This window comes from Panthera onca, chromosome B1, assembly GCF_046562875.1.
Source record: "Panthera onca isolate mPanOnc1 chromosome B1, mPanOnc1 haplotype 2, whole genome shotgun sequence".
In the NCBI taxonomy this organism is placed as follows: Eukaryota; Metazoa; Chordata; class Mammalia; order Carnivora; family Felidae; genus Panthera; species Panthera onca.
Window position 1 is genome coordinate 119,695,875 of NC_138342.1, and position 21,298 is coordinate 119,717,172.

The following is a 21,298-nucleotide window of genomic DNA, read 5'->3' on the forward strand; positions in this document are numbered from 1 at the left end:
GCACTCCGTGACATGCAGGTAAGAATGTGTGTATATGTGTGTGTGCTCCTGGCCTCCATCTGTGCACACATATGCATGCTTCTACCTATGACACCAAACAGATATTAAACTTTGATTTCCAAATCCAATTTTCTAATTAACTCCTTATCGAAACAACAGCGACAGTATTACGACGGCATTATTTTCCTTAAACAATTCATCCCATTGTTCCTGTTGCACAGCAGGAATTTAAGTGCAGCCAACACTTTCTTGCGCTGACAGCTCTGATTAAGGCATAAGTCCTTATGTATATAAATGATGTTGGATAATTTATATATTTTTGAATACACTTTCGTTTATAAATCTCCTGTTTCTCCCTGCTATGAACATTAGTCACCAGTTACTGTGTATGTTGTTGCTTGATAGGCACATAGACAGTTACCAATAGGTATTATTTTATTTTTTTAAGTTTATTTATTTATTGTTGAGAGAGATAGAGAGTGAGCAGGGGAAGTGGGGGAGACAGAAAGAGGGATACAGAGAATCCCAAGCAGGCTCCGCACTGTCCGTGCAGAGACTGATGCGGGGTTCCAACTCACAAACTGTGAGATCATGACCTGAGCTGAAACCAAGAGTTGGAAGCTTAACCGACTGAGCCACGCAGGTGCCCCCCAACAGGTATTATTTTAATGAGACCTAATGGGACAATTCAAAGCTGTGATTGTCCTTTAGACATCAGTGCCTACGAAAGAAGCACTGTTTGCCCTGAAACGGTCCCTAAATTTGCGGTTGCAAAGCTGGGGTGAGCTGCTGGGAACACGCTTTGCGGTGAGGGGCTGTCATGACTCAGGTCTAGCCAATTAACACCATAAGGGAATGAGGCCCAGGATTTCTGCTGCTTCCAACTCTTTCAAGTTGGAAATGCAGATTTATGTGTAAAGCCTTGCCATATTTAAATACTAGCTACTAACTAAAGCATTGCCAGACGCATTTTCAGGACCAAGAGACTCATCTGCAGGCAAGAGGAGTCATATGTGACAACAGTTTGCTACCTCTGCCCACAGTAATTCCTGGGAATTCCTAGGCATCTATTCCTTAATGGTTTTGGACGATGAGCCAAGGCCCTAGGGATTTGGTGGTGGTGGTGTGTGAGTGCGTGTGCACAGGTGGATGTGTGTGTACATGTGTGCAGGGGTGTGTGTGCAGGAAATCTTGCTTGATCCCCACCTTGGTGGGTGCTCTATGGGAACCCTCTGGAGTGAGGAGGATGGATGGTCTTCCCACTATCCTGGCACAGTGACTTAACCAGACCAAGTGGAATGTGACCTAGCTGATCATAACACAGAAGGGGAGGAGAATTTGGCTAACTCACTTAGCCACAATACATTTTCTTCAGAAGAAGAAAGAAATTTCCCTGCAAATTTCTCCAAAAGGGAGGGAGCACAGTGAGGACCACCCCGGAAAAAGCCAGTGAGCTAGAGATTTCTGGATTTTAAAGGTCTGCCAGTGGATTTTCTATGTGGGGATGTGGCACCCATTTGCTGAAATCTCAGAGGTTTGTAGAACGGGCACTTTAAATTTTTTTGTTCTAAGCTGTTCCCTGACTTAGCAAATCTGAAATTACTAGCTTATCCACAGATCATCTATCCGCATGTCTGCATGCTGAAGACACTCTCTAAGGTTGTTTGTAGGGCTGCAGGCTGTTGAATACAATACAGAGCCATGTGCAGAAAGACATAATTATGACTTTCTAGGAACTGACACTAATGGACTGTTGATTGATTGATGGGCTGCCTAGTGATGATCCTGATAACCTGAGTGGTTTCTCTGCAAATGGTGCTAGAAGGGCAGTCATTGTTTTACATGAGATCATGGTAATAAAGAATGCAGTTTATAACTCAGTAGTACTCAGATGATCAATTAGCAAAAAGAGAACTACAAGGGAGCATGCAGTTCTGGCTCAGGAAGTAGAGTAATTCAGTTTTCATCTCCATAGGCGATTGGTTTAGGCTACAACCTAGAGCTATCAGGCCTTGGGGTCTATCTGAGAAAGGTGCATTGTAGATATTTTTATAACATTAAGACATTTCAGTTGCACCATCAGGTTCTTGTGATATGTCTGCCCAATGTGTGTTCTCCTGGAGAGGTGGTATGTGGTGGGGAGAGGTCACATTTGTGGCTCACTGACAGCCAGGCACTGAATCTAGGAGTGCCTAGATTCATTTCACCCTCACAAGAAACCTGTGGGGTGGATTTTGTTTGAACAATTTTAAAGATGAGGAAACTGAGGCCCAGGGATGTTACATGAGTTTGCCACAGCTATCACCTCGGTGGGCAGCCGGGATTTGAGCCTGATGTGCCTGATGCCAAAGTCATCTGGTTTCCCAGAGCCCATATTATCCCTCGTAGGTCAATATTATCACTCAGCGTGGGTCAATCTAAAATAGTAAGAGTAGCGCCAATGGTATCAAACAAAAAGTGAAGCGCTTCCTTTAAGCGGCGCTGGTTTCTGGGCATTTGGTTTTGTGTCATCTCCAGGCATCCGCAGAAAGTACTGCGTGGACAGGTGCTGGAGACTTTCTCCATCACGCTTCCCTTTGCTGCTGTTTCTGCCTCTTTGTCTCTCTGTTGCCTTTAATCCCCATTTCTGCTGTGCAGTCCAATGTCAATAATGATAAATAATAAATCATCAATCCATTTCCACGAGGCATTAGTCTCCCTCCTTCCTCGTGGCGGGGGACCAGTTTGGCATTTGTGCTTCTGTAGGGTCACAGAGTCATCCCAGAGGAATGAGCTACAGGGAGGCTCGCCCTGCTGGTGCTTGGGTCCATCTTGGAGATCCGTGGAAGAATATACATATTTTCTTCTTGTTAGCAGACAAAATACAAAAGGATATCACAATGCAGTCTCCTAACTATTGCTATTGATTCTTTAAAAATTCTTCAGCGTATTCATTCATTCCTTCAACTAATGCTTGTGGAGTCTAACTTTATGCCACAAACTGTGCTGGACTTTGGAACATGAAGATGAAAAGCCACAGTCCAAACCCTTTAAGGTCCTATAAATTCAGTGGGGTGAGGGTGACAGACGCTTTCTTAAGGAAGTGTAACAGACAGAACTGTTTGGAAGAAGATAATTCTAAAACAAGCACCACATTCTGCTTGGCATAGCGGAGAAGGCATCTCAGAGAATACAGCAGATGAGGTGTTCCTGAGGATACACAGGACTCGGTAGGTGAGGGAGCAACGTTGGGGGCAGTGTGTCTAGAACCACAAGCGGCTTGGAAATGCTCTGTGTAAAGTACCTGGTGGGAGTGGTTAAAAGCCAGAAAGAAGTATGCTGCTGCCAAATGCTTAATGATTTGTTTAGATTAGCCAGCTGGAGATTTTAACCCATAGGTGATAAAAATGTTTGCAGCAAAACAGTGACGAGATCAGATTTCTGTAGAGGACGATCCAGGAAGCAGGAGGAGGACACACTGGTGGATATTGAGACTAGAAACAGGGAGTGAAACGGCAGCCGGGGAGAAAATCAAGGTAAGAGACAATAAGGTCTTGAGTTACAGTAGCGGCGGAGGGAAATGGCACAGGGAGATATTTAAAAAGCAGACTGAACATTTGGTGATCGTCTCACTACAGAGGGAAATAGAGTGTAAAGAATATAGGTAATCCCAATATACTGGCTTGAGCACTAGGAAGTAATGTCATTGTAAAAACTGCAGTCATTAATTTACATGATAGACCTATACACTCGTATATTGCAGATATAGCACAAATGTAGCATGCAAAAAGAAAACCCTCTTAACAGTTTGGTACCATACACATTAGCTGAAGCAAAGGATGCCATGCAAGGCCATACTTTTCATTGTGGTAGAAAATGCATTGTGGGCAGGGGGGATGCTAACACACAATGTATGTGGAATTAGTGATTTCAGTCTTCAATGGTATGTCAACGGATGCTTTTTGTTTTGTCTTACTTTTAACTTTAATTTTTATTTATTTAAAAAATTTTTTATGTTATTTATTTTTGAGAGAGAGACAGAGGGGCGGGGGGCAGAGAGAAAAGGAGATGCAGAATCCAAAACAGGCTCCAGGCTCCACACTGTCAGTGCAGAGCCCAAAGCAGGGCTCGAATTCACAAACTGGGAGATCATGACCTGAGCCGAAGTCAGACGCTTAACCGACTGAGCCACCCCTAAATTTAATTTTTAAATCATTTTTTTTCATTCCAAGAACATAGTTTAACAAGACAAATAGCACTTCATCTTTTAAACATTCTCTGGGAATTTCACTCTGCTATATTTTTTAATATCTGGCAGTTCTTCTCTTTCTCTGAAAATTCCTATTTCTCACAGTATCTGTTTCAACAGTATCTGTTGCAATATTATCTCCTCTGTGAGGACACAAATGATAGCCTACAGAATTCTGTGCTCTGAGTTATCTTGGTTTCCCTGGAATTTCTTTTTGTTTTTACTTGTGGTCTCTGTCTCTTAGATTCTCATAATTGTCTAGCCATCCTTGCTCTCCATTCATACTTACCAAGGAGGCACTCTGATTGAGCATGCATGGATGGGCTTGCCAATGGCAAAGGGACCTTATTATGGGGCTAAGACCACCAGTAGATGGCTCAGGATGGGGGAGAAATCCGGGGGCCTAAAAGTTCTATACATAGTTAATCACCAGATCTTCTTTTGAGCACCACTCCTTACCCCGATCTTCCTGGGCATCTGGTGCCCTACATCTTGAGCCTCCCCAGGATTCTGAGTGCTCAACTGCTTGTTTCTTATCAGCGTCTTCCGTAGGAGGCACTTCGATTCCGTCTTTCTCCACTTTGCCAGGTGAATTTCCACTCACTTGTCACCCAGAATTTGTTGACCTGATGTCTGTTGTAATCTTTTCTCCATTCTTAGTGCCCACGTGGGCTTATATCTTTTATAAACCCTTTGGTGGGACTTTGTTAGGTAGCAGAGATAAACCTGTGGGTTCAATCTTCCATGTGTAACCAGAAATCCTGGGTTGACTCCAGATGGTTCCTTTACCAAGAAGATGAGTCCTGATGCCCTTGAGTTTTCAACCACTTCCTATGGGCATGTTTTAACTAGATTTTTAACTATGTACTATTAGTTTGGAACAAGGGAGCTTTCCTGGCATTTCTCTGCAATGAGCCAGTGTTAATTCTGTGGTTCAGTATTAGAAAGACAATTTGGCCAGGGCAGGGACTCGATTTAGCTCCTCTGTTTAAATTCTTCCTTTTTGGATAGCTATTACTGCTTGCCTCTGCTGCACAAGAATGTTATGAAGGCAGAACAGGATACTGTGGGCGAATTATGCTTTGAGACCTTAGGAAGAAGGCCAATCACTGAATTCAAGGAGTTCTTTTCTGTCAGGAGAAAGCAGGCCTCAACTCCTTGAAAGAGGATATTATGATTTCTTACTCCTATTGCTTTAATAACAGAATAACATCAATTATTAAATTAAGGGTTCTTTGCAAAACATTTTTCTGCCTCATAATTTCATAGTAATAGAGAGGTAAATCTAATTTTTAGCATTCAGCCTGTTAACCAATCATACTTAATAAAAATATCTGGCACCTAAATATTTTAATAACAAATAAAATAGAGTCAAGTTTTAAAATATTTAGATAAAATGGAGCTATTCTTAGGCGATCATCAGTTATTTCCTTTAAAATTACATGATGGATACATGAAAGGAGTCACACAGCGTAGCGTACCCTGGAATGGGGGTCCATTGAGGGAGATTTTCTTTCTTGATTTGGAACCAACAACTCTGAATGTGGTACTTGTGTCTCAGCACGTTCACTTGTTTGTTAAGTGGAAATGATACCACTTCTAAAGGATGTCACAGGGTTTGGTTTTTTTTTTTACTACCTGAGAAGAGAAAATGATGCATGTGGTTTCTACTGTAAAAATAAAAAGCATTATAATTATTTAAAAATCATACATGCAGTGATTGGAATTAAACACCAAACTGTATATTCATATACACATAAATACATAAATATAGGCTTCATACCTACATCTATCAATTGAAGAAACACAATGTGTTTTTCGAAGTATTGCTTCTCATTGCCTCGCATCAATATTAAAGCAGAATGAAGAGCTTCGCATAATATTTTGGTTGACATGACATGCCATCATAACTATCGTTTTAAAAATCACCACAAAAGGCTGTTAAACAACCAGGTGAGTAGTGCTTAAGAGCTTCTGTGAGCAGACAATTGTCACGTTCTGAGTCCAGGGTGCACTGTGTAGAAGGTTCCTGGGGGCACCTGGGCTCTGGCAGTGTTTTTCCAGCCATCTACACTCACCATCTTCCCAAACGCTCATCTGATTCCAAGATGGGGAGATGTTGCATTTCATAAGACCCTCTACAGTCTCAGGAAATATAGCAGAGGGGAGAGAGCTAGGGGGACACCATGGTGCTGGAAGGAGGAGGGTAGCAAGAAGAGCTTGTAAGTAAGAAAGCAAGATCTTGACTGAGCTTTTCTTAGTGAGACTTGGAAGGGTAGCAGGAGGGGGTATAACTTTAATCATAGAGTTATGGAACCGGAAAGGATCCTAGCAATCATCTGCTAGTACAAGTACATTTCCTCAATTGTCAATGAAAGTGCTGAGAGACTAAGTGACTTGCCCAAGGTGACACAGCTAATTGGAGGCCAAATCAGGACTAATGCCCGAATTTCCTGCCTCAAGCTAGTGGTGTTTCCCATATATCATCCTACCTCGCATAGCTCCAGTAATGTCCTGGTAATTACTGATTTTCCCTCTGAACCACTGAATTTCATTTCTGAAATATTTTGATTTACAGAACTCTGAGACTCCCAACTTTCAGAGCCAATTCTTATGTCATCCAAAAGGCATTTTCAGCTGTTCCTGCTTTCTTAATCTCTGAATAATGGAATTTCCTCATGATATGTTTTAGAATTGAAATGCAAAGAGAAATGTTCTTTTATTTGCCCTTCATGGTACTCAAATATTGAAAAAGTGCTGACCTATCAATTGTGTTTCCTGCCATCGGCTGCCACCTCTTGCTGAGATCCACGTTCAGTGTGACAGTGTCTGGCAAAATACAGGTCTGCTCAACAGCCCTTTCCCCAGCACTCTTGGAACAGCTCCCCAAAGCCGGACAGCATTGGGGGAAATTAATCAAACTGGAAGTGGTGTTCTCAATGAGTAACTTAGAGCATCTGAGGCAATCTCCCAGAAATGGATGGATTTGGTCTGCTGGCTGAGTTACTTCATTTCAAGAAGACAAGTTTCTTCTGAGTGGACGGTATGTGTCATGCCTAGGCTGAGTACTCCAAGGGGCAATATATCTGTGGCCTCAATGGATTAATTCTCTCACAGGCCGTTTGTAAACCTACAGGTCCTCCATACTCCCTGTCAGAGGCACCAGATGCACAAGACAGAAAAACCCTGGGAGCCTGGCCCTGAGTGGGCTTTCTTGGATTGGCGAATGTTTTTAATCAAGGAGAAATGTTATCGCGGAAAATCTGGTGGCTTGTGGACTGGACAGTTGCCATCTGGGTCACTTGGTGATCAAGGCTTGTGCTTATCACAAAGATCTTTCCTCTTCAGAACAGCTGTCTCTCTGCTGAAGCTGTTGTTGAGCTGGTGAGCTGGACGATTCAGAAACAAGGGGGTGATGTTGCTCCAGAGACCTGGCACATGATGAGACATGGCGATGACTGCGGGGAACAGTGTTGTAATCTACAAATGCTTTATTCTGTATAGAAGTAGTCCACTGTGGCTTAACTATTTCCTGAAGGAGAGATGACAGTGGGTCTAAATTCTTAAATGGTTGGCTGATTCTGCTGTCTGCCACAATGGAATATCCTCATAAATCAAAGCAGTCATCTTTCCAGGGCTAATGTGAATCTTATGGGCACCAAGGGAGATCATTTTCATTGCTGATTCCAGCCAGCATATTTATCCATAGTCTATGGTAGCTTCTTTGCCATTCCAGGCTTTGATGCAAGTCAAAAAAGCAGACGTGGCTACTCACTCTTGTCCTCTCTCATAAACCCTGGAATACTTTAGCTAGATGTGTTTATTTCTGGATGCACCAGTATATTTTGCCGTCACATAAAACCTGGAAATTGCTGCTTTGCAAATATAGCAGAGCGTAGTTGCACATTTGAAACAGAAATGTGGTGCTCATGCCAACCTTCCCTTTTTCTCTCAGTTGTCTTGACTCAGAGGTTCAAAATTGGGTTCCCTGGAAAAGTCTTGAATGTACATTCTGTCTTGTTTTCACATTCACGCTGTGGTCAGAGCAAGCCTAGGGGCATTTAAAACTTCTGAATACAGATGTCCTGAGTGCTTCATCAACTACTCCCTAAATAGTAGACAAAGAACTTTAAAAAATGAATGAATTTCACTTCTGGCCTAATATTAACAGAATATAGCTTGAGGAATGAAGAACCCTCAGAGAGGTTGATCCTGAGTTCCTCAAATCAGAGAAAGCTAATCATTCCAGAGACTCTACACAAGTCTCTGAATGAACTTTTTGGAAGTTTTCTTTTCCATAATTAGGATGGAGTATGTGTCCCTAGAGAGCTCCTGGTGATTGCAGTGGTAGCTGTTAATGGCTTTTTTTCTACAAATGGCTTCTTCCCCCTGCCCCCACCCCAGACTGCAGTTTCAGCTGGGCTTTAGCAAATTACTTTTGCCTCATGAATGCATTTTGAAGAGTATGAGCATATTTTTTTCCCAAAAAAGGCTGACCTGTCTCTAGGTTCTGTCTTTTAGAAATTTTTTTTTAATGTTTATTCATTTTTTTTGAGGGGTGGGGAGAGAGAGGGAGCAAGCAGGGGAGGGACAGAGGGAGAAGGAGACACAAAATCTGAAGCAGGCTCCAGGCTCTGAGCTGTCAGCACAGAATCCAACACAAGGCTTGAACCCACAAACTGGAAGATCATGACCTGAGCCAAAGTCGGATGCTTAACCGACTGAGCCACCCAGGCGCCCCTTTAAAAAAAAAAAACAACAAAACAAACCTTTAATGTTCATTCATTTTTTTTGAGAGAGAGAGAGAGAAAGAGAAAGTGTCTAGGTTCTTTCAAAAGAGACCATAGTTTGGTACTCTTTGAGCTAAGAATATGGTTCTCCAGTGAAGATCATTAGGAGGTTTGGGAACTAATTCATTTGTACTGTCATGGGACTCTTCCTGCCTGCTTCTACTGAAGAGGTGTGGACAGCAAAGATGGGAGAAAGCCCTCTCCCACCTCTACCCACCCCTTTGCTCCCCACCTACCACTGGATGTACAATGGATATGAAGGGGAACCTGTTCTATGATTCTTTTTATTAATTAATTTTTAAATTTATATCCAAGTTAGTTAGCATATAGTGCAAAAATGATTTCAAGAGTAGATTCCTTAAGGCCCCTTACCCATTTATCCCATCCCCCTTCCCACAATCCCTCTAGCAACCCTCTGTTTGTTCACTATATTTAAGAGTCTCTTATCTTTTGTCTCCCTCCCTGTTTTTATATTATTTTTGCTTCCCTTCTCTTATGTCCATCTGTTTTGTATCTTAAATCCCTCATATGAGTGAAATCATATGATATTTGTCTTTCTCTGACTAATTTTGCTTAGTATAATACCTTCCAATTCCATCCATGTAGTTGCAAATGACAAGATTTCATTCTTTTTGATTGCCGAGTAATACTCCATTGTATGTATATACCACGTCTTCTTTATCCATTCATCCAAATGTTGATGGACATTTGGGCTCTTTCCATACTTTGGCTATTGTCGATAGCATTGCTATAAACATTGGGGTGCATATGCCCCTTTGAAAGAGCTCACCTGTATCCCTTGGATAAATACCTAGTAGTGCAATTGCTGGGTCATAGGGTAGTTCTATTTTTAATTTTTTGAGGAACCTCCATACTGTTTTCCAGAGTGGTTGCATCATTTGCATTCCCACCAGCACTGCAAAAGAGATCCTCTTTCTCTGCATCCTCGCCAACATCTGTTGTTGTCTGAGTTGCTAATGTTAGCCATTGTGACAGGTGTAAGGTGGTATCTCATTGTGGTTTTGATTTGTATTTCCCTGATGATGAGTGATGTTGAGTGTTTTTTCATGTGTCAGTTGGCCATCTGGATGTCTTCTTTGGAGAAGTATCTATTTGTGTCTTTTGCACATTTCTTCACTGGATTATTTATTTTTTGGGTGTTGAGTTTGGTAAGTTCTTTATAGATTTTGGATACTAACCCTTTATCTGATATGTCGTTTGCAAATATCTTCTCCCATTCCGTTGGTTGCCTTTTAGTTTTGCTGATTGTCTCCTCTGTGCAGAAGCTTGATGAGGTCCCAATAGTTCATTTTTGCTTTTGTTTCCCTTGCCTCTGGAGATGTGTTGAGTAAGAAGTTGTTGAGGCCAAAATCAAAGAGGGTTTTGCCTGCTTTCTCCTCTAGGATTTTGATGGCTTCCTGTCTTACATTTAGGTCTTTCATTCATTTTGAGTTTATTTTTGTGTATGGTGTAAGAAAGTGGTCCAGGTTCATTTTTCTGCATGTCGCTGTCCAGTTTTTCCAGCACCATTTGCTGAAGAGACTGTCTTTATTCCATTGGATATTCTTTCCTGCTTTGTCAAAGATTAGTTGGCCATACGTTTGTGGGTCCACTTCTGGGTTCTCTATTCTGTTCCATTGATCTGGGTTCTCTATGTCTGTTTTTGTGCTGGTACCATACTGTCTTGATGATGACAGCTTTGTAATACAGCTTGAAGTCTGGGATTGTGATGCCTCCAGCTTTGGTTTTCTTTTTCAAGATTGCTTTGGTTATTAGGGGTCTTTTCTGGTTCCATACAAATTTCAGGATTGTTTGTTCTAGCTCTGTGAAGAATGCTGGTGTTATTTTGATAGGGATTGCTGAACCTGTTCTATGATTCTTGACCCCATCCCCCACTTTGAGATAATAAAGAGGAGAGAGAAGGAGAGGAAGGTAGAGAACCTGTAAAGAGACTGTCTGAGGAGAGAGTATTGTCATGTTTAATGCCACTCCTCTTGCAAAAGGGGTGGGGAAGGGCTACCTCTCACAACCAAACCCAGTGAGGGGTTACTGTAAGGGAACCACGCAGGGGATTCTGAAATATGTTCTTGTAGGTGGGACTCAAAGAGAACTGGCTTAAGCCTATGAAAACCTAAAGAAGACTATGGACTCGGGTCTCTTTCCTGCTTGGAGTGTAGATAGAGGAGGCGGATGGCTTGCATGAGGTCAGAGGTCAGACACAGCTGCTGGTCTGGAGAGGACTGTCAAGGCAGGTGATGTGTGAGTGTCCTAGAGATGACCCCGTGGGAGAAAGAGCAGGACTGGGGACCTAGCTGAAAAGGCCTGGGGGGTAAGGGCACTTCCACAGACTGAGGCTGCAAACAGACTGCTGGATGCATAGGGGCTGCGGGAAGCCTTGAGAGTAAGCAAGAGGTCCTCCTGCCCTGAGTCATGGCAATTACCAGGAAAAGGGCCCTGCACAAAAATTTGTCTGTATCTGGGACCTGAAGGGACTTTTAGAAGTGTCAGTGACCTAAAAGTGAGCAGAAAATTCCTAGGCCTGCTGGAGTTTTCATCCAAGGTAGGAGAATATTATATGAAATGGCAGTGAAGCAAAAATAAAGATGCATTTTTAACACATCACAAATCATGTTTGCTGAATACATTAGATACACTGTTTACCCCAAGGATCTGAGTTGATAGAAAGTTAGTAAAGGAAGTTTCCCAGAGGAATCCCATACCACAGTTCATTTCAACTAGCCGGGTACATAATAACTCATGCTTCCTTCTGTAAAGTCGGAAGACCAGGTCTCCTGGCCAAACATATTCTGGCATGTGCTCACAAGGTACAGGAGCAGCTTTGGGATGTCTTGATTTTGTCCATTTTCATGTCTCTTTCTAGGTCCCAGCTCCCTCACCCCTCCCACCCTCCACTTTTCACCCCAGGGGCTGAATGCTGACTTTTTCTAGTTGGAGGTAGGAGGAGTGGCAAAGTGGGTAATGACCTAGAGTCCTAGAGGGCTTGCGTCGTGTTGTGATTTGAGAAGGGAAATGGACAGCTTCTCTAAAAATTAAGGGAAGGTTTCAGACCCTCCTAAGAAGATGTCAAGTGGTCCTGAATGTTTCTGCAGAGGAGTAACAGAATCTTCTCCTTTTGTGTCTTTCTCTCGCTCCTCTCTGGGGTCTGCAAACACATACTGCTGTTTGCTTAGCTTTGTTTTCCTTTGATCCTCAGGAACTTTTTTTCCTGCTGAAGCAAATCCCCAAACTTGCAGCCTGGGGAGTCAGAAGGCAATGTCTGTTTTGGGTGCAGACAAAGACTGGTGAGTGACATCAGAGCATTCAGAAAGTGACCCCTTGCACTAAGGTGCAGGAGAAACGCTGTGATTTGGGACTGCCATTTGAGGTTCTAAAAGGCGGAATGTCAGAAACATTCAAGATAATGCACATGGGAACATCTTCCTCCCAAATGTCAGACTTGCAGAGAGTCTGGGTTTCCTTTGCTGTGTGAATGCTTCTCTTTTTTGCCTTTCCTGAAAACTGGAGATGATCCTTTAATGCCAGATTTTTCCCTCTTCACTCTAAAGGCAATCTATTCTATGCTTTCCCCGCCTTGAGCACTGACATGACTTTGACGTGCCTTTGATGAACCACACACCATTTGCCAGAAAGGAAGAAAAGAGGTAGGGATGAAGATCATGTAAGAACACACACATTTCTGGCCTTTCAGAGATTCAGCAAGATGGAGAAAAGGAATAAATAAATGAGAAGGGTGCGAGTGACTGTGTTTATTTTCTCCCTTTGTTCACACTCTGACCATAGCGTAGCTAAGCATGGGGGTCTGGAACTAGAGACTCCTTTGAATTCCACCTCCACCTTCCACTAGTTAGGACCCTGGGTCGGTTACTTTTATCTCTCTGTGCCTCCACTTCTGCATCAGTAAAATGACAATAAAAATAATATTTACCTCGTAGGGTTGTTGTATATATAAAGGGCTAAAAAGGGTGCCTGGTGCACAGGTGGTGTGACGTATTTGTTAGCTACTGTTATTTCCTCATCTTCTAGTAATTTTCTGGGTCTGTAGAGATCTGAGGTGGGAAAGGATGATGTGAAGAAAAGTTAGGTCCAACCTCCACTGGATTATTTATTTGTGATTTGCAACTACACTTAATTCTCCATCCATGTTATTTTTAGGCAGCATTAGGGTTGGTTATAACAGGGTTGATGAGAACTTGAATCTTTTCACCCATTTATTCAGACATTTGTGTTTGTTCATCTATGGATTATTTATTTGAGTTAGGGCACTAGGAAATTTCCAGACTTGTATACAGCACAGGGTTTGCTCCTTAAGGAATCTACAGCTGGTTAATGATATAAAACAATTAATACCTAATCAGAATGACTCTGTTTGGAATATTCTGTTAAATCCCAATAAAGAAAACTAGTCAGAAATAAATGGCCCAGCAAAACTATTTTGAGAATAAACTCAGTGTTTGTACTGTGAGACTGAGATCTCTAGCCGTATTCACCTATACCATTAAGTCTTCCGACCACAAATGTGGCCTCAGGCCTCTTTTCCCTTCATATTTACCAGTATCTTGCTTTGAAATGACCTGGCATTTTTCCTTCTGTTGGGAACAGGAGGCGCTCCCTGCTTCTACACTTCTACTAAATGCCTGGTATGACCTAAACACTCAGCCTATTATAGGCAAAAACAGTTTAGGGATTATTAATTATGTGGGTATAGACCATGATTCTGTATTTCATTTTTGGATGTATTTTAGCCCACAAACCATGCCTTCTCATTTGTCATCTGGGCTTTATGGAGATGTATGAAGTATGTATCCACTTTTAAAAACAAGGAATCTCACAGATGACACTTTTTTTCTTGAAAATGAAATAATATTTTATGGAAAGGAAAATGATCCATTTTTGATTTGGTGGTTCTTTTTAAAAAAATGTTTGTTTGTTTGTTTGTTTAGAGAGAGAGAGAGTGAGAGCAGGGAGGGAGCAGAGAGAGAGGGAAGGAGAGAATCCCAAGCAAGCTCCACCCTCAATGTGGAGCCTGATGCAGGGTTCAATCACATGACCATGAGATCATGACCTGAGCCGAAATCAAGAGTCAGATGCTTAACCAACTGAGCCACCCAGGCACCCCTTGATTTGGTTCTTCTTATGGGCTCGAGAAAAGCTCATGTCTTCAATGGTTTTGACTGCTAGCAAAATTTTATCTGGCCTTCCAATATAGTTCACCTAGACAATGAACAGCGAAATGTCCGATGGTAATCCAAGATGTAAATGGAAAAATTATGGGCCAATCTTGTACTCTGAAAAGGGAACTTACTGTTTTTTGTTTTTTTTTTATTTTCAAAAATGTTTATTCTTTTTTTTTTTATTTTTATTTTTTAATATATGAAATTTACTGTCAAATTGGTTTCCATACAACACCCAGTGCTCATCCCAAAAGGTGCCCTCCTCAATACCCATCACCCACCCTGCCCTCCCTCCCACCCCCCATCAACCCTCAGTTTGTTCTCAGTTTTTAACAGTCTCTTATGCTTTGGCTCTCTCCCACTCTAACCTCTTTTTTTTTTTTTTCCCTTCCCCTCCCCCATGGGTTTCTGTTATGTTTCTCAGGATCCACATAAGAGTGAAACCATATGGTATCTGTCTTTCTCTGTATGGCTTATTTCACTTAGCATCACACTCTCCAGTTCCATCCATGTTGCTACAAAAGACCATATTTCATTTTTTCTCATTGCCACGTAGTATTCCATTGTGTATATAAACCACAATTTCTTTATCCATTCATCAGTTGATGGACATTTAGGCTCTTTCCATAATTTGGCTATTGTTGAGAGTGCTGCTATAAACATTGGGGTACAGGTGCCCCTATGCATCAGTACTCCTGTATCCCTTGGATAAATTCCTAGCAGTGCTATTGCTGGGTCATAGGGTAGGTCTATTTTTAATTTTCTGAGGAACCTCCACACTGCTTTCCAGAGCGGCTGCACCAATTTGCATTCCCACCAACAGTGCAAGAGGGTTCCTGTTTCTCCACATCCTCTCCAGCATCTATAGTCTCCTGATTTCTTCATTTTGGCCACTCTGACTGGCGTGAGGTGGTATCTGAGTGTGGTTTTGATTTGTATTTCCCTGATAAGGAGCGACGTTGAACATCTTTTCATGTGCCTGTTGGCCATCCGGATGTCTTCTTTAGAGAAGTGTCTATTCATGTTTTCTGCCCATTGCTTCACTGGGTTATTTGTTTTTCGGGTGTGGGGTTTGGTGAGCTCTTTATAGATTTTGGATACTAGCCCTTTGTCCGATGTGTCATTTGCAAATATCTTTTCCCATTCCGTTGGTTGCCTTTTAGTTTTGTTGGTTGTTTCCTTTGCTGTGCAGAAGCTTTTTATCTTCATAAGGTCCCAGTAATTCACTTTTGCTTTTAATTCCCTTGCCTTTGGGGATGTGCCGAGTAAGAGATTGCTATGGCTGAGGTCAGAGAGGTCTTTTCCTGCTTTCTCCTCTAAGGTTTTGATGGTTTCCTGTCTCACATTCAGGTCCTTTATCCATTTTGAGTTTATTTTTGTGAATGGTGTGAGAAAGTGGTCTAGTTTCAACCTTCTGCATGTTGCTGTCCAGTTCTCCCAGCACCATTTGTTAAAGAGACTGTCTTTTTTCCATTGGATGTTCTTTCCTGCTTTGTCAAAGATGAATTGGCCATACGTTTGTGGGTCTAGTTCTGGGGTTTCTATTCTATTCCATTGGTCTATGTGTCTGTTTTTATGCCAATACCATGCTGTCTTGATGATGACAGCTTTGTAGTAGAGGCTAAAGTCTGGGATTGTGATGCCTCCTGCTTTGGTCTTCTTCTTCAAAATTACTTTGGCTATTCGGGGCCTTTTGTGGTTCCATATGAATTTTAGGATCGCTTGTTCTAGTTTCGAGAAGAATGCTGGTGCAATTTTGATTGGGATTGCATTGAATGTGTCGATAGCTTTGGGTAGTATTGACATTTTGACAATATTTATTCTTCCAATCCATAAGCAGGGAATGTCTTTCCATTTCTTTATATCTTCTTCAATTACCTGCATAAGCTTTCTATAGTTTTCAGCATACAGATCTTTTACATCTTTGGTTAGATTTATTCCTAGGTATTTTATGCTTCTTGGTGCAATTGTGAATGGGATCAGTTTCTTCATTTGTCTTTCTGTTGCTTCATTGTTAGCGTATAAGAATGCAACTGATTTCTGCACATTGATTTTGTATCCTGCAACTTTGCTGAATTCATGTATCAGTTCTAGCAGACTTTTGGTGGAGTCTATCGGATTTTCCATGTATAATATCATGTCATCTGCAAAAAGCGAAAGCTTGACTTCATCTTTGCCAATTCTGATGCCTTTGATTTCCTTTTGTTGTCTGATTTCTGATGCTAGAACTTCCAGCACTATATTAAACAACAGCGGTGAGAGTGGGCATCCCTGTCGTGTTCCTGATCTCAGGGAAAAAGCTCTCAGTTTTTCCCCGTTGAGGATGATGTTAGCTGTGGGCTTTTCATAAATGGCCTTTATGATCTTTAAGTATGTTCCTTCTATCCCGACTTTCTCAAGGGTTTTTATTAAGAAAGGGTGCTGGATTTTGTCAAAGGCCTTTTCTGCATCGATTGACAGGATCATATGGTTCTTCTCTTTTTTTTGTTAATGTGATGTATCACGTTGATCGATTTGCGAATGTTGAACCAGCCCTGCATCCCAGGAATGAATCCCACTTGATCATGGTGAATAATTCTTTTTATATGCTGTTGAATTCGATTTGCTAGTATCTTATTAAGAATTTTTGCATCCATATTCATCAGGGATATTGGCCTGTAGTTCTCTTTTTTTACTGGGTCTCTGTCTGGTTTAGGAATCAAAGTAATACTGGCTTCATAGAATGAGTCTGGAAGTTTTCCTTCCCTTTCTCTTTTTTGGAATAGCTTGAGAAGGATAGGTATTATCTCTGCTTTAAATGTCTGGTAGAACTCCCCTGGGAAGCCATCTGGTCCTGGACTCTTATTTGTTGGGAGATTTTTGATAACCGATTCAATTTCTTCGCTGGTTATGGGTCTGTTCAAGCTTTCTATTTCCTCCTGATTGAGTTTTGGAAGAGTGTGGGTGTTTAGAAATTTGTCCATTTCTTCCAGGTTGTCCAATTTGCTGGCATATAATTTTTCATAGTATTCCCTGATAATTGTTTGTATCTCTGAGGGATTGGTTGTAATCATTCCATTTTCATTCATGATTTTATCTATTTGGGTCATCTCCCTTTTCTTTTTGAGAAGCCTGGCTAGAGGTTTGTCAATTTTGTTTATTTTTTCAAAAAACCAACTCTTGGTTTCGTTGATCTGCTCTACAGTTTTTTTAGATTCTATATTGTTTATTTCTGCTCTGATCTTTATTATTTCTCTTCTTCTGCTGGGTTTAGGCTGCCTTTGCTGTTCTGCTTCTATTTCCTTTAGGTGTGCTGTTAGATTTTGTATTTGGGATTTTTCTTGTTTCTTGAGATAGGCCTGGATTGCAATGTATTTTCCTCTCAGGACTGCCTTCGCTGCATCCCAAAGCGTTTGGATTGTTGTATTTTCATTTTCGTTTGTTTCCATATATTTTTTAATTTCTTCTCTAATTGCCTGGTTGACCCACTCATTCGTTAGTAGGGTGTTCTTTAACCTCCATGCTTTTGGAGGTTTTCCAGACTTTTTCCTGTGGTTGATTTCAAGCTTCATAGCATTGTGGTCTGAAAGTATGCATGGTATAATTTCAATTCTTGTAAACTTATGAAGGGCTGTTTTGTGACCCAGTATATGATCTATCTTGGAGAATGTTCCATGTGCACTCGAGAAGAAAGTATATTCTGTTGCTTTGGGATGCAGAGTTCTAAATATATCTGTCAAGTCCATCTGATCCAATGTATCATTCAGGGCCCTTGTTTCTTTATTGACTGTGTGTCTAGATGATCTATCCATTTCTGTAAGTGGGGTGTTAAAGTCCCCTGCAATGACCACATTCTTATCAATAAGGTTGCTTATGTTTATGAGTAATTGTTTTATGTATCTGGGGGCTCGGGTATTTGGCGCATAGACATTTATAATAGTTAGCTCTTCCTGATGGATAGACCCTGTTATTATTATATAATGCCCTTCTTCATCTCTTGTTACAGCCTTTAATTTAAAGTCTAGTTTGTCTGATATAAGTATGGCTACTCCAGCTTTCTTTTGGCTTCCAGGAGCATGATAAATAGTTCTCCATCCCCTCACTCTCAATCTAAAGGTGTCCTCAGATCTAAAATGAGTCTCTTGTAGACAGCAAATAGATGGGTCTTGTTTTTTTATCCATTCTGATACCCTATGTCTTTTAGTTGGCGCATTTAATCCATTTACATTCAGTGTTATTATAGAAAGATATGGGTTTAGAGTCATTGTGATGTCTGTATGTTTTATGCTTGTAGTGATGTCTCTGGTACTTTGTCTCACAGGATCCCCCTTAGGATCTCTTGTAGGGCTGGTTTCGTGGTGACAAATTCCTTCAGTTTTTGTTTGTTTGGGAAGACCTTTATCTCTCCTTCTATTCTAAATGACAGACTTGCTGGATAAAGGATTCTCGGCTGCATATTTTTTCTGTTTAGCACACTGTAGATATCGTGCCAAGCCTTTCTGGCCTGCCAAGTTTCAAAGGAGAGATCAGTCACGAGTCTTATAGGTCTCCCTTTATATGTGAGGGCACGTTTATCCCTTGCTGCTTTCAGAATTTTCTCTTCATCCTTGTATTTTGCCAGTTTCACTATGATATGTCGTGCAGAAGATCGATTCAAGTTACGTCTGAAGGGAGTTCTCTGTGCCTCTTGGATTTCAATGCCTTTTTCCTTCCCCAGTTCAGGGAAGTTCTCAGCTATAATTTGTTCAAGTACCCCTTCAGCACCTTTCCCTCTCTCTTCCTCCTCTGGGATACCAATTATGCGTATATTATTTCTTTTTAGTGTATCACTTAGTTCTCTAATTTTCCCCTCATACTCCTGGATTTTTTTATCTCTCTTTCTTTCAGCTTCCTCTTTCTCCATAACTTTATCTTCTAGTTCACCTATTCTCTCCTCTGCCTCTTCAAGCCGAGCCGTCGTGGTTTCCATTTTGTTTTGCATTTCGTTTAAAGCGTTTTTCAGCTCCTCATGACTGTTCCTTAGTCCCTCGATCTTTGTGGCAAGAGATTCTCTGCTGTCCTGTATACTGTTTTCAAGCCCAGCGATTAATTTTATGACTATTATTCTAAATTCACTTTCTGTTATATTATTTAAATCCTTTTTGATCAGTTCATTAGCTGTTGTTATTTCCTGGAGATTCTTCTGAGGGGAATTCTTCCGTTTGGTCATTTTGGAGAGTCCCTGGAGTGGTGAGGACCTGCAGGGCACTTCCCCTGTGCTGTGGTGTATAATTGGAGTTAGTGGGCGGGGCCGCAGTCCGACCCGATGTCTGCCCCCAGCCCACTGCTGGGGCCACAGTCAGACTGGTGTGTGCCTTCTCTTCCCCTCTCCTAGGGGCGGGATTCACTGTGGGGTGGCGGGTCCCGTCTGGGCTACTTGCACACTGCCAGGCTTGTGTTGCTGGGGATCTGGCGTATTAGCTGGGGTGGGTAGGCAAGGTGCACGGGGGCTGGAGGGGCAGGCTTAGCTCGCTTCTCCTTAGGTGATCCACTTCAGGAGGGGCCCTGTGGCAGCGGGAGGGAGTCAGATCCGCTGCCGGAGGTTTGGCTCCGCAGAAGCACAGAGTTGGGTGTTTGCGCGGAGCGAGCAAGTTCCCTGGCAGGAACTGGTTCCCTTTGGGATTTTGGCTGGGGGATGGGCGGGGGAGATGGCGCTGGCGCCTTTGTTCCCCGCCAAGCTGAGCTCTGCCGTCCGGGGGCTCAGCAGCTCTCCCTCCCTTTGTCCTCCAGCCTTCCCGCTTTCCGAGCAGAGCTGTTAACTTATGACCTCCCAGACGCTAAGTCGCGCTTGCTGTCGGAACACAGTCTGTCCGGCCCCTCCGCTTTTGCCAGCCAGACTCGGGGGCTCTGCTTGGCCGGCGAGCCGCCCCTCCGCCCCGGCTCCCTCCCGCCAGTCCGTGGAGCGCGCACCGCCTCGCCGCCCTTCCTACCCTCTTCCGTGGGCCTCTCATCTGCGCTTGGCTCCGGAGACTCCGTTCTGCTAATCCTCTGGCGGTTTTCTGGGTTCTTTAGGTAGGTGTAGGTGGAATCTAAGTGATCGGCAGGACGCGCTGTGAGCCCCGCGTCCTCCTACGCCGCCATCTTCCGGAACCTCCGGGAACTTACTGTTTGACCCACATCAGTCACTTACTCTTCTGGGCCACAATTAAAAATGAGAAGTTTATCATGGTAAAGCTTAAATTATTTTTAAGGTTCTTCTATCCCTAAATGACTAGTATTCTAGATCTGTGCTCATCAGTCTAGTAACCATTAGCCACATGTGGCTCCTAAGCACTTGAAACGTGGCTGGTTCAAACCGAGATGCACCGTAAATGTAAAACACACACCGGACTTTGAGGAGTTAATACAAAAGAAAGACTGCAAAATATTGAGTACATTGGGTTAAATAAAATACATGACTAAAACGAACTTAACCTATTTTTCTACCGTGACTATAGAACACTTGAAATTACATATGTGACTTACATTGTATTAATATGGGACAGCACTTCCGTAGACCTTCAAAACAAAGGGATTGGAAATTTGTCTTGAAGGACTTGTAGTGTTTAATGATCATTGTTTCAATATTAAGGTCATTATGCCTCTAAGGTCAGGTTTTCAAACTTAAAATTCTTACCCACACCAAAGTAATACACTGTGCATGGACAGATATTTGCCACCAAGTTCCTCTTGAAATTACTTCCTGCTGAGGTCCTCTGGGAGTTCCACAGTTACAATGCTCAACATTCAACCCTTATGGTACTGTCTCAACTGTATCATAAAAGGCTATCAGGAAATACACCAAAATGTTAAGAGTGATTATTTCTAGGTGGGGTACTGAGCGATTTTTTCATTCTTTTTTATTATTTTCATGTTTCAATCTTTCAACAAGGTCTAAATTAATTTCTTCATCAGAAAATGCATCTCTTTACATTTCAGCATGAATGATTTTATAAATTCTACAAATATCACAAATATGTTAACAAAAAAAAAAAAAAAAAAAAAAAAAAAGAGACCAACTTAAAAGGAAATATCCCAAAAGGCTTTAATCTACTTTTCTCCATTTCCAATTTTCCTACAGCAAATAGGTT

At 42.0% G+C, this 21,298-nt stretch overlaps 1 protein-coding gene across 2 annotated transcripts in view; it reads right to left on the reverse strand.

Moving 5' to 3' along the window:
* Window positions 1–21,298, reverse strand: part of RNF150 (ring finger protein 150) — a 293,201-nt gene that overhangs the window by 62,300 nt on the left and 209,603 nt on the right. The window lies entirely within an intron of this gene.